The 17120-nt window shown below is 39.6% G+C and overlaps 1 protein-coding gene across 2 annotated transcripts in view; it reads right to left on the bottom strand.

The window, feature by feature from the left end:
- Positions 1–8238, bottom strand: part of LOC122211074 (syndecan binding protein) — a 34157-nt gene extending 25919 nt beyond the window's left edge. For both annotated transcript variants that reach the window (XM_042924156.1, XM_042924157.1), the window contains exon 1: positions 8131–8238. The gene's annotated coding sequence lies outside the window, so the exon portion shown is untranslated. The remainder of the gene's footprint in view (positions 1–8130) is intronic.
- Between the last annotated feature and the right edge of the window lie 8882 nt (positions 8239–17120).

Below are 17120 nucleotides of genomic sequence, written 5' to 3'. Positions count from 1 at the left end.
TCTTCAACAGCAAAGGGCTTGAATGTTCTAGTCCCACAAGTTATTTTCACAGGAAGTCAGCATATGAAACTATTCTCTTATTTAAACATAGAAGTAGCCTAATTAGCTTACAATTACTGTAAAATAAAATATGGTACAAAACATTTTTAATTAGCACAAGAAACAACAAATGCACATCAGTAAAGGAACCTAAAGTACACTCATAACCTCCTTATCTGCAAGGGACACATTCCAAGACCCCTACTGGATATATGGACTAGTTATAACACTGAACCTAAACACACTATGCTTTTTCCTACACGTATGTATCTACGACAAAGTTTTAAGCATACTAAGAAATTAACAATAACAATAAAACAATTATAAAAACATACTGCAAAAGTTATATGAATGTGTTCTCGCTCTCTAAATATGCTTTTGTACTATAGTCACCCTTCTTATGATGTTAGGTGATAAAACGGATGAGGTGAGGTGAATGACATAGGCATTGTGACCTAACGTTAGGCTACTACTGACCTTCTGATAATACATCAGAGAAGAATCATCTGCTTCCAGACCACATCTGACCATGCAGATAAAGGGAGACTACTATAGTACCGTAATCTAGATTCCTAGCCCAGAAAATGAAACAGTCAAGTCTGGAGTCAGGTTCAGAAATCTGCCCTCAACACTGTGTACCCATCAGGGTCCAATGAGTTCCCTTTTTTTTTTTTTTTTTTTTTAGGAGTTCTGTTTAGCGACTTTTATTCTTTCGTACAGATCATCCAAAGAACAAAGAGGAAGAAAAATGTTTAAATGTAGTAAAATCACTCTATCTTATAAATTTAATAAGGGCTCAACTGGACTTTTTTTTTTTTTTATAAAACTAAGATCTATTATGAGATCTTAGTGAACTTATTTTCCTCTGTCTTTGAAACACCTATTTCATCAATCTAGGAATTATTTCATCAGAATTCATCAGTTATCCCCAACCATGCTAAAAAAACCAAATTAACAAAAAATAAGATCACCTAGAATGATGCAATAGTAAATTAATCACACTCTTTCATCCTTCAGTTTGTACTGGCCAGAGTATTGCATCCTCTCTCAAGAATATATATACTCTTTAGACACCACATTTGTAGCTTATTTTCTAAACAAGCATTTCTTGAACACTTGGAATTTTTCATTTTTCACCCATGATGGAAGAAAGAAGGAAACTGAAGGAGGAAGTTATTTATTAGACAAATCAGAAGATAATGCAAAGTGACAAGTAGCTGTACTCTAGGCTCTTATATAATGAGGAAATTGATTACATAAGCAAATCACAGACTGGGTTTTCAGATGACAATACCCTAACAGAAATTCTTCAAACTTAAGAATCAGTAGGTAAATATATATCTCTAATAAAGAAATACAACTTTTCACTCAGTTAGTTTTACTAAAATATTATCATCTTTTTACTCTTATTATCTGTGAATCAAAATTTACTTGATATGGCTTTTAAATGGCCAAATGAAGGCGCTGTTTAAACAAAGATGATTGGAAGGAAACTAATGTAGAGAAATTTTTTAAAACTCAGCACATTAATTACCCTAATTGGAGTTTATAATATAAAGTATAAGTCAAAATTCTCTGTAAATATAGAACAAAGATAGTGTTCCCCTCAAAAAGACATTAATATTTGCAGAAGTACTGCATTTTGACAATGCAAATACAAAAATTACCAGATGGTAAAGACAGAATCTATTAGAGATATATTTGAGATCTAGAATCAGTATTGTTTTGACAACAAATATCATGAAGTAATGACAAGCTAGAACATATTAGAGACATATTCAAATGGAAACAATATTTATAAGATAGACACACGCTAATTTCCTTTATTACAATTGATGAGCAATTAGTCGTACTCAAAAGGATGTTGCCCATTTCAGCCACATACGCTTTCAAATCCAGGAAATGTTACTTATTTCTTTTTTTTTTAATTTTTTTTTCCTGCTCTCTGTGTTATTTATTGTCTGCTACACATATTCTCAGGTTTGTTTTTTAATGTTTGTTTATTTTTGGGAGAGGGAGAGACAGTGTCAGTGGGGGAGGGGCAGAGAGAGAGGGAGACACACAATCCCAAGCAGGCTCCAGGCTCTGTGCTGTCTGCACAGAGCCTGACATGGGGCTTGAACTCATGAACCGCGAGATCATGACCTGAGTTGAAGTCGGACGCTTAACTGACTGAGCCACCCAGGCACCCCAAATCCAGGAAAATTTAGAATAAAATGTGGGTTTCTTGTGTCCAGTCATTATTAAAATTGTGTTTTCAGTAAAACTGTGCTTCACTGTCCCTTTACTTTTTACTTCTACAAGTTTTTCATAAGGTGAATTAAAGTATAAAAAATAAAAGAAGTGTCCATTGGGCTTACATGATAAATGGTGATAACCATTTATTACAGTACACTAAGGATTACTAAGCATTCTATATGGCTCATAAATGGCGTCAATGCGCTCACTTTGATAAAGTCCTAAACAGGTCTAGGGTGATGGTTCTCAAACTTGGTTAATCATCAGATCAGAATTACCTGGGCACTAGTTAAAAAGAGCTTCCCAGGCTGACACAGACCATGGAAGGACTTAGGAACTCTTTAATAATTATCCAAGGAGATTCTCATAAACCACTGTGAAACGTGGCCATATAAAGTCTACTGTTATGTAGGATACTGTCTTCTTACCCATAAAGTTACATTTCTGACTTGCTGGATTGGCAAAAATCCAAAGTTTGGCAACACTCTGATAGTAAGGTTGTGGGAAACACTCATACATTATTAGTGGAAGTGTAAACTAGTACAAGTTCCATACAGAAGTTTGCAGTATCTACCAGAATTATAAACATAGTGCAATGCCACTTTAGATCTTCAGCCTACAAAAATATTCGCATGTAAAGAGTGACATATGTAAAAGCTTATTCATCGAAGCACCAACCGCAATAGCAAAAGACTTCAAAGGAGGAAGTTCTATATATACGAACATTGAAAGAGGTCTAAAATATCATTAACTGGGAAAACAAATTATGCTTTAGAGCACTGTGCAAAATATGCTAACATATGTGTTACAAGGAGAGGGAACTTAAAGAACTAAAAAAAGAAGTATAAACTAAACCCAAAACTAGCAAAAAGAAGGAAATCATAAAGATTAGAAATAAGTGAACCAGAGAATTGAAAATATGAGAGAGAAAAAAAAAAAAAATCAATGAAACCAAAAGTTGGTTCTTTGAATAAAATCAACAAAACTGACAAACCTTTTGCTAGATGGACTAAAAAATAGAGAAAACTCAAAATACTAAAATCAGAAAATGGTAATATTAACAATTATTCTGCAGAAATAAATTATGAGAGTAGTCTGCATGACTGTACATCAAAGTATCAGATAACCTAAATAAAATGGACAAATTCCAAGAAACATAAAGCCTACCAAAATTAAATCACAAATAAATTCAAAATTTGAATATACCCATACCAGGTGAGAAGACTAAATCAGTAATCTAAAATCTCCCAACAAATAAAAGCCCTAACCGTGAAACTTCACTGAATTCTGAACATTTAAAAAAGAATACCAGTCCTTCTCAAAATTGGTGAAAAAGCTGAAGAGAAGGTAATAACTTCCTAACTCATTCTCTGAGGACAGCATTAACCTGATACCAAAGCCAGACAGTCGCTCCAAAAAAGAAAATTACAGACCAACATCCTTTATGAACACTGATGCAAAAATCCTCAAAATACAAGCAAATGGAATTCAACAGAACATTAAAGGATTATACACCTTTTAACAATTGGGATTTATTCCTGGAATACAAGGATGGTTCAACATACAAAAACTAATCAACGTAATAGGTCACACCAATAAAATAAAGGAGACAAAAACCACATGATCATCTCAACTGATGCAGAAAAAACATTTGATAAAGTTCAGCATGCTTTCATGATAAAAACACTCACCAAATAGAAGAAAACTACATCCATTATTAAAAGCCATACATGAAAACCCCACACTAAACATCATACTCAGTGGTGAAAGACTAAATATTTTTCCTCTAAGATCAGCAACAAGGCAAGGAAACCCGCTTTTTCCATTTCTATTCAACATAGTACTGGAAGTTCTAGTGAGAGCAATTAGGCAAAAATAAGAAATAAAAGGCATCCAAATTGAAAAAGAAGTAAAATGATCTGTGCATATTATATGATGTATATGTTTAGGGTTTAAAAACTTCTAAAGACTCCACACAAAAAAAGCTGTTAGAACTAATAAATTCAGCAATGTAGCAAGATACAGTCAATGCACAAAAATTAGCTACATCTCTATACATGAAAAATGAACAATCTTAAAATTGCTACTGTCTTACAATAACATCAAGAAGAATAAAATACTTAGGTACCATATGTTCATGGATTGGTAGACTTAATATGGTTAAAATGTCAATACCATCCAAAGTGATCTCAAGATTCAATGCAATCCCTATCAAAATCACAATGAATGTTTTTCAAGAATAGAAAAACTCATCCTAAAATTCATATGGAATTTCAAGGGACTCAAATATCCAAAACAATCCTGAAAAAGAACAAAAGTGGAAGACTCACACTTGCTGATTTCAAAACTTATTATAAGGCTACAGTAATCAAAACAGTAGGGTATCAGCATAATAGCACAGAGATCATTGGAAAAGAACAGAAAGCCTAGAAATAAACCTTCACACGTATATATGGTCAAATGATTTTTGACAAGAGTGCCAAGATCATTCAATGAATAAAAGTCTTTTCAACAAATGGTGCTCAGAAAATTAGGTACCCATGTGCTACAGCATAAATGTGAATCCTTACCTAACAACCCCATTTCAAAAATTAACAAAATGGATAAAGGATCTAAATTCAAGATCTACAACAACAGCAAAAAAAAAACTCTTGGAAGAAAACACAGGACTAAAGATTCATGAATTTGGATTTGGCAGTGATTTTTTGGACATCATACCAAGGCACATCATACCAATGTGTATATTTACAAAAGAAAATATACACATTAGACTTCATTAACTTTTAAAATTTTGTACTTCAAAAGATGCCATCAACAGAGCAAAAAGGCAACACATAAAATGGGAGAAAATATTTGTAAATCATATGTCCAGTAAGGGATTAATACTGAGAATATTTAGAGAACTACTAAAACTCCACAAGAAAACAAAACCAACAAAACTGGTAAAGGACTTGAATAGACATTTCTCTAAATAAGATACAAGAATGGCCATAAACACATGAAAAGATGCTAAACATCATTAATCATTACGAAAATGCAAATCTAAACTATGAGATATCACCTCACACCCATTAGGATGGCTACTATAAAAACAAAAACAAAAAAAACAAAAAACAAGTATTGAAGAAAAACTGATCAGGCACCAAAGAATGAAACTGGATCATTTTCTTACACCATACTCACAAAAATAAATTCAAAATGGACTAAAGCCCTGAATGTGAGCCCTGAAACCATAAAAATCCTAGAAGAGAGCCCAAGCAGCAATGGTTTCTCATGTGGGCTGTAGCAACATTTTTCTAGATATGTCTCCTGAGGCAAAGGAATTGAAAGCAAAAATTAACTATTGGGATGACATCAAAATAAAGAGTTGTTTGCAAAGCATAAGAAACAATCAACACAACTAAAAGGCAACCTACTGAATGAAAAAAGATATTTGCAAATGACCGATCTGATAAAAAACTGGTATCCAAAATACATAAAGAACTTATACAACTCAAAGCCCAAAGAATAATCAGATTTTTAAAAATGGACAGAAGACATGAACAGACATTTCTCCAACCAAGACTTCCAGATGGCCAACAGACACATGAAAAGATACTCAACATCACTCTCAAAGGGAAATGCAATCAAAAATACAATAAGATATCACCTAGCACCTACCAGAATGGCTATAATCAAAAACTCAAGAAAACGGGCACCTGCGTGGCTCAGCTGGTTAAGGTTCATGATTCTTGGTTTCAGTTCAGGTCATGCTTTTTTTTTTTTTTTTTTTAACGTTTATTTATTTTTGAGACAGAGAGAGACAGAGCATGAACAGGGGAGGGGCAGAGAGAGAGGGAGACACAGAATCGGAAGCAGGCTCCAGGCTCTGAGCCATCAGCCCAGAGCCCGACGCGGGGCTCGAACTCACGGACCGCGAGATCATGACCTGAGCCGAAGTCGGACGCTTAGCCGACTGAGCCACCCAGGCGTCCCAATGACTTCATGGCTTTGTGGTTTCAAGCCCCGAAGTGGGCTCTGCGCTGGCAGTGTGGGGTCTGCGTGGGATTCTCCCCTGCCACTCGCCATGACTCTCTCAAAATAAGTAAACTTGAAAAATAAATAAATAAAGTGGTTCAGGGGAATCTTTTTTTTTTTTTTTTTTTAAAGAAAATCTTGGTATTTACTGCCTAAAACAAGTATCTAAATCTGGCAAAAAGAGGAAAGAAAAAACTTGTTGAGTCATGTTTAATTAAAGGAATGGCTTTATTAAAGAGTGCGTTCAACTGCCACCTATTCGTAAATTCATCCTCTTCTGGTCATGACTTTTATATCCTTTTAATGCTCCAATAAGTAAAAACTAATGCTGTCAAAGTTAAATTTGGATTTTAATGGACTATTTCCTGAACGTTTTAAAACACGTTCCACATCCTTAGTTTCATTCTGTGGCACAACCCACTTGATCCATAATATTTACACACCAATTAACGGACAAAAACGTATACAACTAAACTGGGACCAGAACACATGAAAAAAGAAATTTCTTTACCTTTTGCCCTCAATAGTAAAGCTAAAGACTGGAAAATCTGAATTTAAACGAATCCCTTACATACACTGGAGAGACAGCGAACAGCCTGCAGCTGTTTTCAATGTAACTTTCCTTTTTAATCAATCGTTTTCTCTGTCAAACAAGTAGAGTTTTAAAACAGAAAATTTTTACGCTTAATTAATTAATTTAGAAAGAGACAGAAAGAGCAAGGAGTGCACAAGCGGGGGAGGGGCAGAGAGAGGGAGAGAAAGAATCCCAAGCAGGCTCCCCGCGGTCAGCACAGAGCCGGATGAGGGGCTCGATCCCACCAACTAAGCTCAAGACCTGAGCGCAAATCAAGAGTCCCAGGATTAACCGATTAACCCACCCAGGTGCCCCGCAAACAAGTGGATGCTGAGACTTTGGTAAACCAACGTAGTGTACTTAAAGAAAGAAAGAAAAAAAAAAATCACAGTAAATGCCTATGCAGATAGTACACACAGCCTAGATAACCTAGAAATTCCTTTCGAAAACTGGCACACCGGAAGACCCCACGATCAACTCCACTGCAGCGCAAAGGAAAACTTTCCACCTCCATACATGCCTTCACTTTCCCCTTATTACAAGGAAATCCTGAAATGAAAACTGTGAGTCATTTACATCTCGAGGGGATATTTCCCTCTGAACACACCCTGCTGGAACGTTTCTCCCTTTCCTCCAACTTCTCCAGAAATCCGCGCGGCGAATAACCTCTCCCCACCCCCTTCCAGAAAGTCAAGGCTTGGCCCACCCAACAGACACCTCCTTCCTCCTTCTAAATCCAGGCCGTTCCGATGAAGCCACCCGGGAAGGTGGCTAAGTGCAGTCCAAGGAAAGCGGCGCACCGTGACGAGCGGCAGCCAGGCTCTTCCCACCCCGGTCCCGAGGGATCTCGGCCAAGACGAACAAAAACGATCGAGAGCGACCAGAACCAGGAGTCCGAGCTGAGGCGGCAGCTGACGGCGTCGCCGCGGGCCGGGCCTCGGGGCTTGTCCCTACGCCCGCCGCCGCCAGCCCCCCGCCGACCCCGATCCCCTCGCCCCGGTCCCGGGCGGGACCACGAAACCCACAGGGTCGCGGGCAGGCAGAGCGCGCCGCCCGCGCAAACTTTCGCCCCGGGCCCCGCGGGGCGGAAGGAGGGGCGCGGCGACCACTGAGGAGAGAGAGGGCGTCGCCGCCGACTCCCGAAAACCGCTGTGACCCAGACGCTCTCCGCTAGGTGACCCGGGGCCCCCTCGCCTCCGCCCGCAGTCTCCGCGCCCGGGACGCGGCTCGAGCTCCCCTCTCTCCCCACCGAGGCTGCTCACCTAGGCCACAAGGACTCGCTCGCCGCCGCCGCCGCCGCCGCCTCGGTAACTGGCACCGACTTCCGAGACCCGAAGAGAGAAGAGCGGCGCGCGCCCGAGGACCGCCCGCGAGGCGCGTCACGGTGCCGCCCCCGCCTTCCGCCCGCGCAAGCGCGCGGCTCCGGGTCAGGTGATCCAGTCCCTATGGTAACGGGGCTGCGGCGGGGGCGGGGTGTCGGGGGCGCGACGGGGGCTGCTCCGGCTCCCGCTCCAGCCGGGGATGGGGCGCTCTTGGTGCCCACCCGCCGCCCCGGGTTACGCTTCCCACCTTCTCCACCCCCCACCCCCGACGGGTAGTGCGGCAGGGCCGGGTGCCACCTGCCCTCCGCCGCGTTCGTCCGTGCTTAGGGTCATTTGGTTCCCATTGCCTCCAATACAGAGGGAGTCCTGAAGAGCCCATCGTCTGGAGATTTCCTCGCCAGCCTTGGACTTCTACCGCTTTCCTCCTACTAATCTCTTCCCTCTCGCTTTACCTCGCCACTCACAGGCTTAGAAACATTGCTTCCATGAACCCTTCCCAGCGCCTGCCCTCTTTGGGACAGCTGCTTTCTTCGGCTGTAATAAACTCTTCGGCCATCCGAGCGAAAGTTCGTTGGCCGTTCAAGGTTGTGTGTGGTATTGCGTAAAAGTAATAACCAGTATCTGGATGCAAAAACTAAAACAACAACAACAACAACAACAACAACAACAACCATATTTCTTGAGGGCTATGTTCCAGGCACTGTCCTAAGAACTTGATGTATATAGTCTTTGGTCCTTACATCAGTCTATAAGGTACAACATCCCTGTTAGCATACAAAGAAACTGAGGCACTAAATCACCAAAGTTTACCGTATTACCGTAGAGTAACACCGAGTAATTGGCCACATAGCATTAACTTAGAAGCATTTTATCTCTAGCTAAATTATTTAGTGCCACAATAATCTGTAGTAAAACTAATAAAAAATCTGAGCATAAAAGGGATGACGAGTAAATGGAATGAAACTTGCCCTCGGAGAGTTTATGGTCTAGTGAATGAAACAGACGTTTAAAAATAATGAGACAATAGATTGGTAAGGAAAAAAATATACCTCCTTTTTAATCATAAACGTGACATGATTATGTAGAAAATTTTTAAAAAATTAACCAAGAAAACCCCCTAAAATTTAAACAATTATAACAAAATTGCAGGATAAAAGGTTAATATATACAAAAGCCTATTGTTGTTATATTTTCCATCAAGGAACAACTGAAATTTGAAATTAGACACAGTATCACTTATATTAACACCAAAAAATGAAATACTTAGGTATAATCTAACATAATGTGTACAAAATCTATATGAGGAGAACTATGAAATTCTGATGAAAGAAATCAAAGAAGATCCAAATAGATGGAAAAATATTCCATGTTTATGAATGGGAAGATTGAATATTGTCAAGATTTCAGTGCTTCCTAACTCGATAAATTTGATATGATCTCAAAATCCCAGCAAGTTATTTTATGGACGTCAACAAGCTAATCCTAAAGTTTTTATGGAAAGGCAAAAGTCCCAGGAGGACCAATAATATCAAAGAGGAACAAAGTCACAGGCCTGACAGTTGCCTGATATCAAAACGTACTGTAAAGCTACAGTAATCAAGACAGTGTGGCATTATCAAAAGACTAGAAAAATAGATCAGTGGAACAGAATACAAAGCCCAGAAACAGACTCACACAAATACATTCAATGGATCTTTGCCAAAGGTGCTAACTGGATAGTCTTTTCAGCAATGGGGCTGGAAGGGGCACCTGGGTGCCTCAGTCGGTTAAGCAGCCTACTTCTGCTCACGTCATGATCCTGCAGTTAGTGGGTTCAAGCCCTGTGTAGAGCTCTGGGACAACAGCTCAGAGCCTGGAGCCTGCTTCAAATTCTATGTCTCCCTCTCTTTCTGCCCCTCCCACACCTGCGCTCTGTTTCTGTCTTCTCTCTCTCAAAAGTAAATAAACATTGAAAAAAAAATTGTTTTCAATGGTGCTGGAACAACTGAATTTCCACCTGCCCCCCCCCCCAAAAGAAAGTCTAGACATAGACCTTACACCTTTTGCAGAACTTAATTTGAAATGGATCACAGACTTAAATTTAAAACATACAACTTTAAACTTCTGAAAAATAACATAGGAGAAAAACTAGGTGACCTTAGGTTTGGTCACAAGTTTTTAGACACAACACCAAAACACAATCCATGAAATAGAAAATTGACAAGTTAGACTTCATTAAAATTTAAAACTTCTGTGAAAGACACTGTTTACAAAATGAAAAGACAAGCTACAAACTACAAGAAAATATTTGCAAAATACATATCTAATGAAGGGATTGTATCGAAAATAGTCAAAGAACACCTAAACCTCAACAATAGGAAAACAACCCAATTTAAAACTGGGCAAAAGATCTGGGGTGCCTGGGTGGCTCAGTTGGTTGGGCAACCGGCTTTGGCTCAGGTCATGATCTCAAGGGTTCGTGGGTTCAAGCCCCGAGTTGGACTCTGTGCTGACAGCTCAGAGCCTGGAGCCTGCTTCGGATTCTGTGTCTCCCCCTCTCTCTGACCCTCCCCTGCTCACACTCTGTGCCTCTCGGTCTCTCAATAATAAATAAACGTTAAAAAAAATTTTTTTTTTAAACTGGGCAAAAGATCTGAAACAGACACTTCATCAGATATGTAAATGGCAAGGAAGTGTATGATGAGACTCAACAGCATATGACCTTAGGGAAATGCAAATTAAAGCAACAATGAGATAGCACTATACGCCTATTAGAAAGGCTAAAATCCAAATTACAACACCAAATGCCAGTGAGGACGGGGAGCAAAAAGAATGCCTATTCATTGCGAGAGGATAGCCAAATGGTTCATCTACTTTGGAAGATCATTTGGATATTCTTACACAGGTCAACATAGTCTTGCCGCACGAACCAGTTACCACACTTATGGATGTTTGCTCAAATGAGTGGAAAACTTATGCCCATGCAAAACCCTGCACGTGAATATTTGGAGCTGCTTTATTCATAATTGCCCCAAACCAGACGCAAACGTGGTATCATTCAATAAGTTAAATGGATAAATGAACTGTGATACACCCATACAATGGGAGATTATTCAGCGATAAAAAGAAGTGAGCTATTAAGTCATGCAAACACATGGGGGGAACTTTAACTGCATATTGCTGTGTGAAAGCAGCCAGTCTCAAAAGGCTACATACTGTATGATTCTAACCATACGACATTATGGGAAAAGTAAAATCATAGAGGCAGTAAAAAATAGCTGCCCGAAGTCTGAGGAATAACAGGAAGGATGGGTGGGTGAAACATAGGTGGTGAAGCTCTTTTGCATGATACCATAATGGTAGACAATGACATTATGCATTGGTCAAAGGCCAGAGGACAGTCTGTGGTCTTTATATGTTTAGTCTTTGTCTCCAGTTCCTGGACCAGAGCTTCAGAAACCCTTCAAGTTTCCAGTGATAATGTGCGTCTTTGTTATGCTAATGAGGTAGCTAATGGCCGTGTGAAAGGAGCCCTAGATAGCTTCGTGATGGAGGCTGGTTGCCAGAAAGACCAAGCTTGTGATTAGAGAGTTGGTACTTTCAGCCTTGGTTCCCAGCGTTTAAGGAGGAGACAGCATTGGAGACTGAGTTTGTGCATAGGTTCCCAGGTAGAAGAAACATGTCCTAAGCTCCCGACTGAGAATCTGAATGGATTGGACTTCCCACCAGAAAGTCTTGAAGCTACGTAACAATGGAGCCATGCCTTCAAAATTCTAAGGGAAAGTGATTTCTAAGCGACAACTGTATACTGAACCGAACAAGATCATTCGAGTGTGATAGAACGAAGACTTTTTCTACATACTACAAAGAATCAATCATAAAGTTTCTCTCATGCTCTCTTTGACAGGAAGTAAGTGGCAAATTAAATGTGCACTTGCTGCACAAAAATAAGACCGCAAGTCAAAGGAGGTGAGAAGTTTCCCACAACACAGAGGCTTCAACATCAGTAAGAGGCAAACATTGGTGAAGGATGTTGTTGAAGGGAGACCCTGGGATGACAGGTATGTAAGAGGCCCAGAAAGGAGCGATCCCATTTGAAACTGGATGATAGAGGGCTCTAGGCGGCATGTCTCCAAGAAAAGTAATGTATGTGAACATAGCAAGAGTTTCCTGCTTCTGGGAGAGGGGAGATGAATTAATAAGAAATTAGAGTACAAACCAGTGGGAAAAAATGAGGCAAACTGACCAAGAAAAGAAATGTAATCATATCGCTTTACATGACTCATCTTTGAATAATATTTATGTAGGCATAGTAAGATCAACATATTATTTATTAGTTTAGGCCCAAACCATGATCATGGGGTAGCCACAGACGCTAATGTTATTTTCCAGAACATGTTACTTTCCTTGGTCTGATACAAAAACAGATCCACAAATACGAATATGCTCTGACAATGACCATGGTAGGGTATGCCTAACCAAAGATGTTACTATATATTGGGGCGCCTGGGTGGCTCAGTCGGTTGAGCGTCTGACTTCGGCTCAGGTCGTGATCTCACGGCACGTGAGTTCGAGCCCCGCGTCCAGCTCTGTGCTGACAGCTCAGAGCCTGGAGCCTGCCTCTGATTCTGTGTCTCCTTCTCTGCCCCTAACCCACTTGCATTCTGTCTCTGTCTCTCTCAAAAATAAATAAACATTAAAAAAAATTTTTTTTAAAGATACTACTATATATTAAAATCTCTTTATATTCCACGCAATGCCTAAAGTATAGGACTATTATTTAAAAATTGCACCTTGGATCTCTTCCTGGTTTATAATGTTGCTTATGGGTAGCAGTAAAGATAGGAACGACTACGATACATTTTTATTCAATCTCCAGAACTGAGAACTTTGTCTTTTTCAGGCCCTTGAAATACTAATAATGAATAGTACTATCCTAATTAGCATTATTGCTATTTCTAAAGATTTCATTTTACCGTAAAGACAAAAAACAGTCAATCACTTATAGGTCACTTGCTCTATTGAATTATGTAACTTTCTCTTCCTTTTTAAACTCTCAGCCACATGACTAACCAGACTGCCCTAAACTCTTTATAATGTTAACCTTCATTCCGGAACACATTTCCTTCCTCAGGGTTTTGCATCAACAAGGTTATGAACAATGTTTTATTGAACAGTGAAACCACCACTTAAAACCCTCCTCAGCTGACTTTTCTGGAACAAATTTACGTACATTCTAGAGAATCTCACTTAAAAGAGAATACCTTCCTGGAAAACAAATATGTGAATAATATGTCAATTCAGTCACTTCTTAAATATGCAAGGGGTGCTCCCTATTTCAAAAGAACATTGACTTAAGTGTAAAGACACTTGCGAAGAGTGAATAATTATTCCTTAGTAAATATTACTTCTTAAGTTTGGATGTAGTGTGACTGGTTATTTTACAATAGAACACTGATGTGTAAATAATAATCGTCTCTGTTGTTAAATTACCATTTTTTCCCAGGTATTCACAATTTTTACAAAGCTACTTTTAAGTTTTAATTGTAATTCCAGTTAGTTAACATACAGTGATGTTTCCCCCCCTTTGCTTATTGGTCTTGTTTTGTTTCTTAAACTCCACGTATGAGTGAAATCATATAGTATTTGTCTTTCTCTGACCGACTTATGTCACTAAGCATCACACCCTCTAGCTCCATCCGTGTCATTGCAAATGGCAAGATTTCATTCTTTTTATGGCTGAATAATATTCCATTGTGAATATATGCCACATCTGCTTTATCCCATCTGCTTTATGCCCATCAATTGATGGGCACTAGGTTTGCTTGCATATCTTAGCAATGGTAAATAATGCTGCTATAAACATAGGGGCACATGTATTCCTTTGGATTGGGGTTCTTGCCTTCTTTTACAAAGCTGTGTTTAAAATTCCTTCATCATAGGTGATTTCGTCATGTTGAACTGGTCGTCTGCACTAAAAATTCCATCACAGGGGTGCCTAGGTGGCTCAGTTGATTAAGCCACCAACTCCAGATTTCAGCTCAGATCAGGATCTCACAGTTGTGAGATCTAGTCCTGCTTGGGGCTCTGCACCGGGCGTGGAACCTGCTTAAGAGTCTCTCCCCGGCCCCCCCAATAAATAAATAAATAAATATTCCATCACAGTCATGAGCCACACCTTTCACAGGTAATAAAAGTATGGTTGGATGACATACCAATAAGTTAAACATAACTCGTAAATATAGTTGAATTAACTTACATCATGGCACTTGACTCTCATTTCAAAGGTGTGTGTTGAATTCCACTTCCCTAAGAAATTAAAATACATTTCATCTCATTTAGAAAGCCCTCTCCTCCACAAAATAGAAATATTCTAGGGGGCTACTGAAAAATTTTAAAGCAAAGCTAACGTGAAGTGGGTCTTAAAAAAAAGAGTTTCAACTGTCAATTGGGTCATTTGCTTTGTTTCAAGGTTCTATTTTCTATATTCTTTCACTGACCCTGATGAATAACACTTCCGAGGCAAGAAATATAAATACACTGTAGTGCACTGGATACAGAATTCTTATAACAGAAAATATGAGGAGATGGTCAGCAATATACAAGAATTTACTGTAGCGCATGCGAAACAGCCATGTTGATAAAAGGACACGGCTCTTTCTACACCAGTGTCCGAAACGATTATTGAAAGAACACCATAATAATTTAATGCTTAATAATACCTGGAATAGTTAGGAGCGTCTGGGTTCTATTAAGCAAGTAAAATCATTAAAGTCTCTGAATGCATCCGCATTTCGCAGGAGATGTGCCACATTGACATTTAGGTTACCCTGGGCTCCATCATTTATCAGCTGGGTATTCCTCTATCTCACAGGCCAGTACTCTTTCGGTATATTACAAATGGTATTTGCTTTTAACTGTGGCATTCTCTCTGGGATTCCTCCCTAAACGGTGAAAGCACACACCCTTCACAAGGATGCCAAATGCTCTGTTCCAAGTTTCGCGTGGCCAAAAGCGTTCCAGATGTTCAGAATGAGCCGTAGCAGTTGCATTTATACAGCCAGGAAAATGCATAATTTCTGAACTGTACTCATATGGAAAATTACTACAGTTTCAATCATTCAGTCTCTCGCGTGTGGATAATGAGGCAGTTGTAGTTACTTGACCTTTGGATGGCCCCCTCATCCTTCAGCTCTTTCGATAGCCCTTCGTATGTAATTTTGCGCGTCATCAGAAATGGCCTTGTCTTTGCTTTTCTTCCCTATCGTTTCTTCTATGTCATCATTACTTCATCTTATAGAAACTTCCTGAGGGCTGGGTCTATGCTGGAAATGGTCTTTGATGCCTGGCGCTGTGCCCGGGGAACGGCTATTTTTCTACACGTCTAGAGTTACCGTATTTTTTGGTTCCTCGGATCCACGTTCCCATTGTTGTTCCCATTTAAAATTTTTTTTTTAACGTTTATTTATTTTTGAGACAGAGAGAGACACAGCATGAATGGGGGAGGGGCAGAGAGAGAGGGAGACACAGAATCGGAAGCAGGCTCCAGGCTCTGAGCCATCAGCCCAGAGCCCGACGCCGGGCTGGAACTCGCAGACGGCGAGATGGTGACCTGAGCTGAAGTCGGATGCTTAACCGACTGAGCCACCCAGGCGCCCCTGTTGTTCCCATTTTAACAAGTCAGAACTTAAGAGTTCTGTAATCATCAGTGTTGATAGGATGTTTCAGCTGCCGGACCAAAAAGTAAGTTGAGACAGGTTTTTAAAAAATGTTTTGCCTGCTCATGTCGCCAGGCTCAGAAGATATCCCTTGAACACTTTGTCACCTGGCTGTATTATTTGCATTCTTAACCACTCCAACCATTAGATTTTTAACATAAGTTTGGATTCCCTGTTGTCACAGAAAATGCATTCCAAAAGATTGCACAGGGAAGTAACTCAAAACCGCAAGTTAAGAGGCAGATTGTGCAATGAAAAGAAACAAAACAAGGCCAGAGGGAGGAATTCATGATCTCACTTGCATGTGTATTTTTAATTGTTTTTTCATCATGATAAGCGTATTCTTTAATCCTCATCAAGTACTTCATCTATCTCCTCACCTGTCTCCCCTCTGGTGACCATCAGTTTGTTCTCTCTAGTAAAGAGTCTGCTTCTTGGTCTCTCTGTCTCTCTCTCTCTCTCATTTACCTCAGTTCTTCTGTCTTGTTTCTTAAATCCCAAATATGAGTGAAACTACAGGCTATTTGTCTTTCTCAGTCTGACTTATTTTACTTAGCATTACACTCTCTAGCTCTATCCATGGTGTTGCAAATGGCAAGATTTCATTTTTTAATAATATTTATAGTATAGGTATATACACCACATCTTAATCAATTCCTCAGTCAATGGGTGCTTGAGCTGCTTCCCGATTTGGGCTATTGTCAATAATGCTGCTATAAACGTAGAGTTGCATGGATCCCTTTGAATTAGTGTTTTTGTATTTTTGGGGGGTAAATACCCAGTAGTGTAGCTACTGGATCATATGGGAGTTCAATTTTTAACTTTTTGAGGAACCTCCACAGTGCTTTCTGCAGTGGCTGCACTAGTTTGCATTCCCACCAACAGCACAAGAGGGTTCTTTTTTCTCCATATCTTCACCAACACTTGTGATTTCTTATGATTTTGATTTTAGCCTGACAGGTGTGAGGTGGTATCTCATTCTAGCTTTGATTCGCATTTCCCTGATGATGAGTGATGTTGAGCATCTTTTCACATGTCTGTGGGGCATCTGGATGTCTCCTGGAGAAATGTCTGTTCATGTCTTCTGCCCATTTTTAAATTGGATTATCTGTTTTTTGGGTTTGAGCTGTATAAGTTCTTCATGTATTTTGGATATTAACCCTTTATTGGAGAAGCCATATACAAATATCTTCTCCCATTCAATAGGTTGCCGTTTTTTTGTTTGTTTTTTGT

Source organism: Panthera leo, chromosome F2, assembly GCF_018350215.1.
Source record: "Panthera leo isolate Ple1 chromosome F2, P.leo_Ple1_pat1.1, whole genome shotgun sequence".
NCBI lineage: Eukaryota > Metazoa > Chordata > Mammalia > Carnivora > Felidae > Panthera > Panthera leo.
The sequence above is the reverse complement of the archived record's forward strand: the minus strand, read 5'-3'. Positions and strand labels throughout refer to the sequence as shown.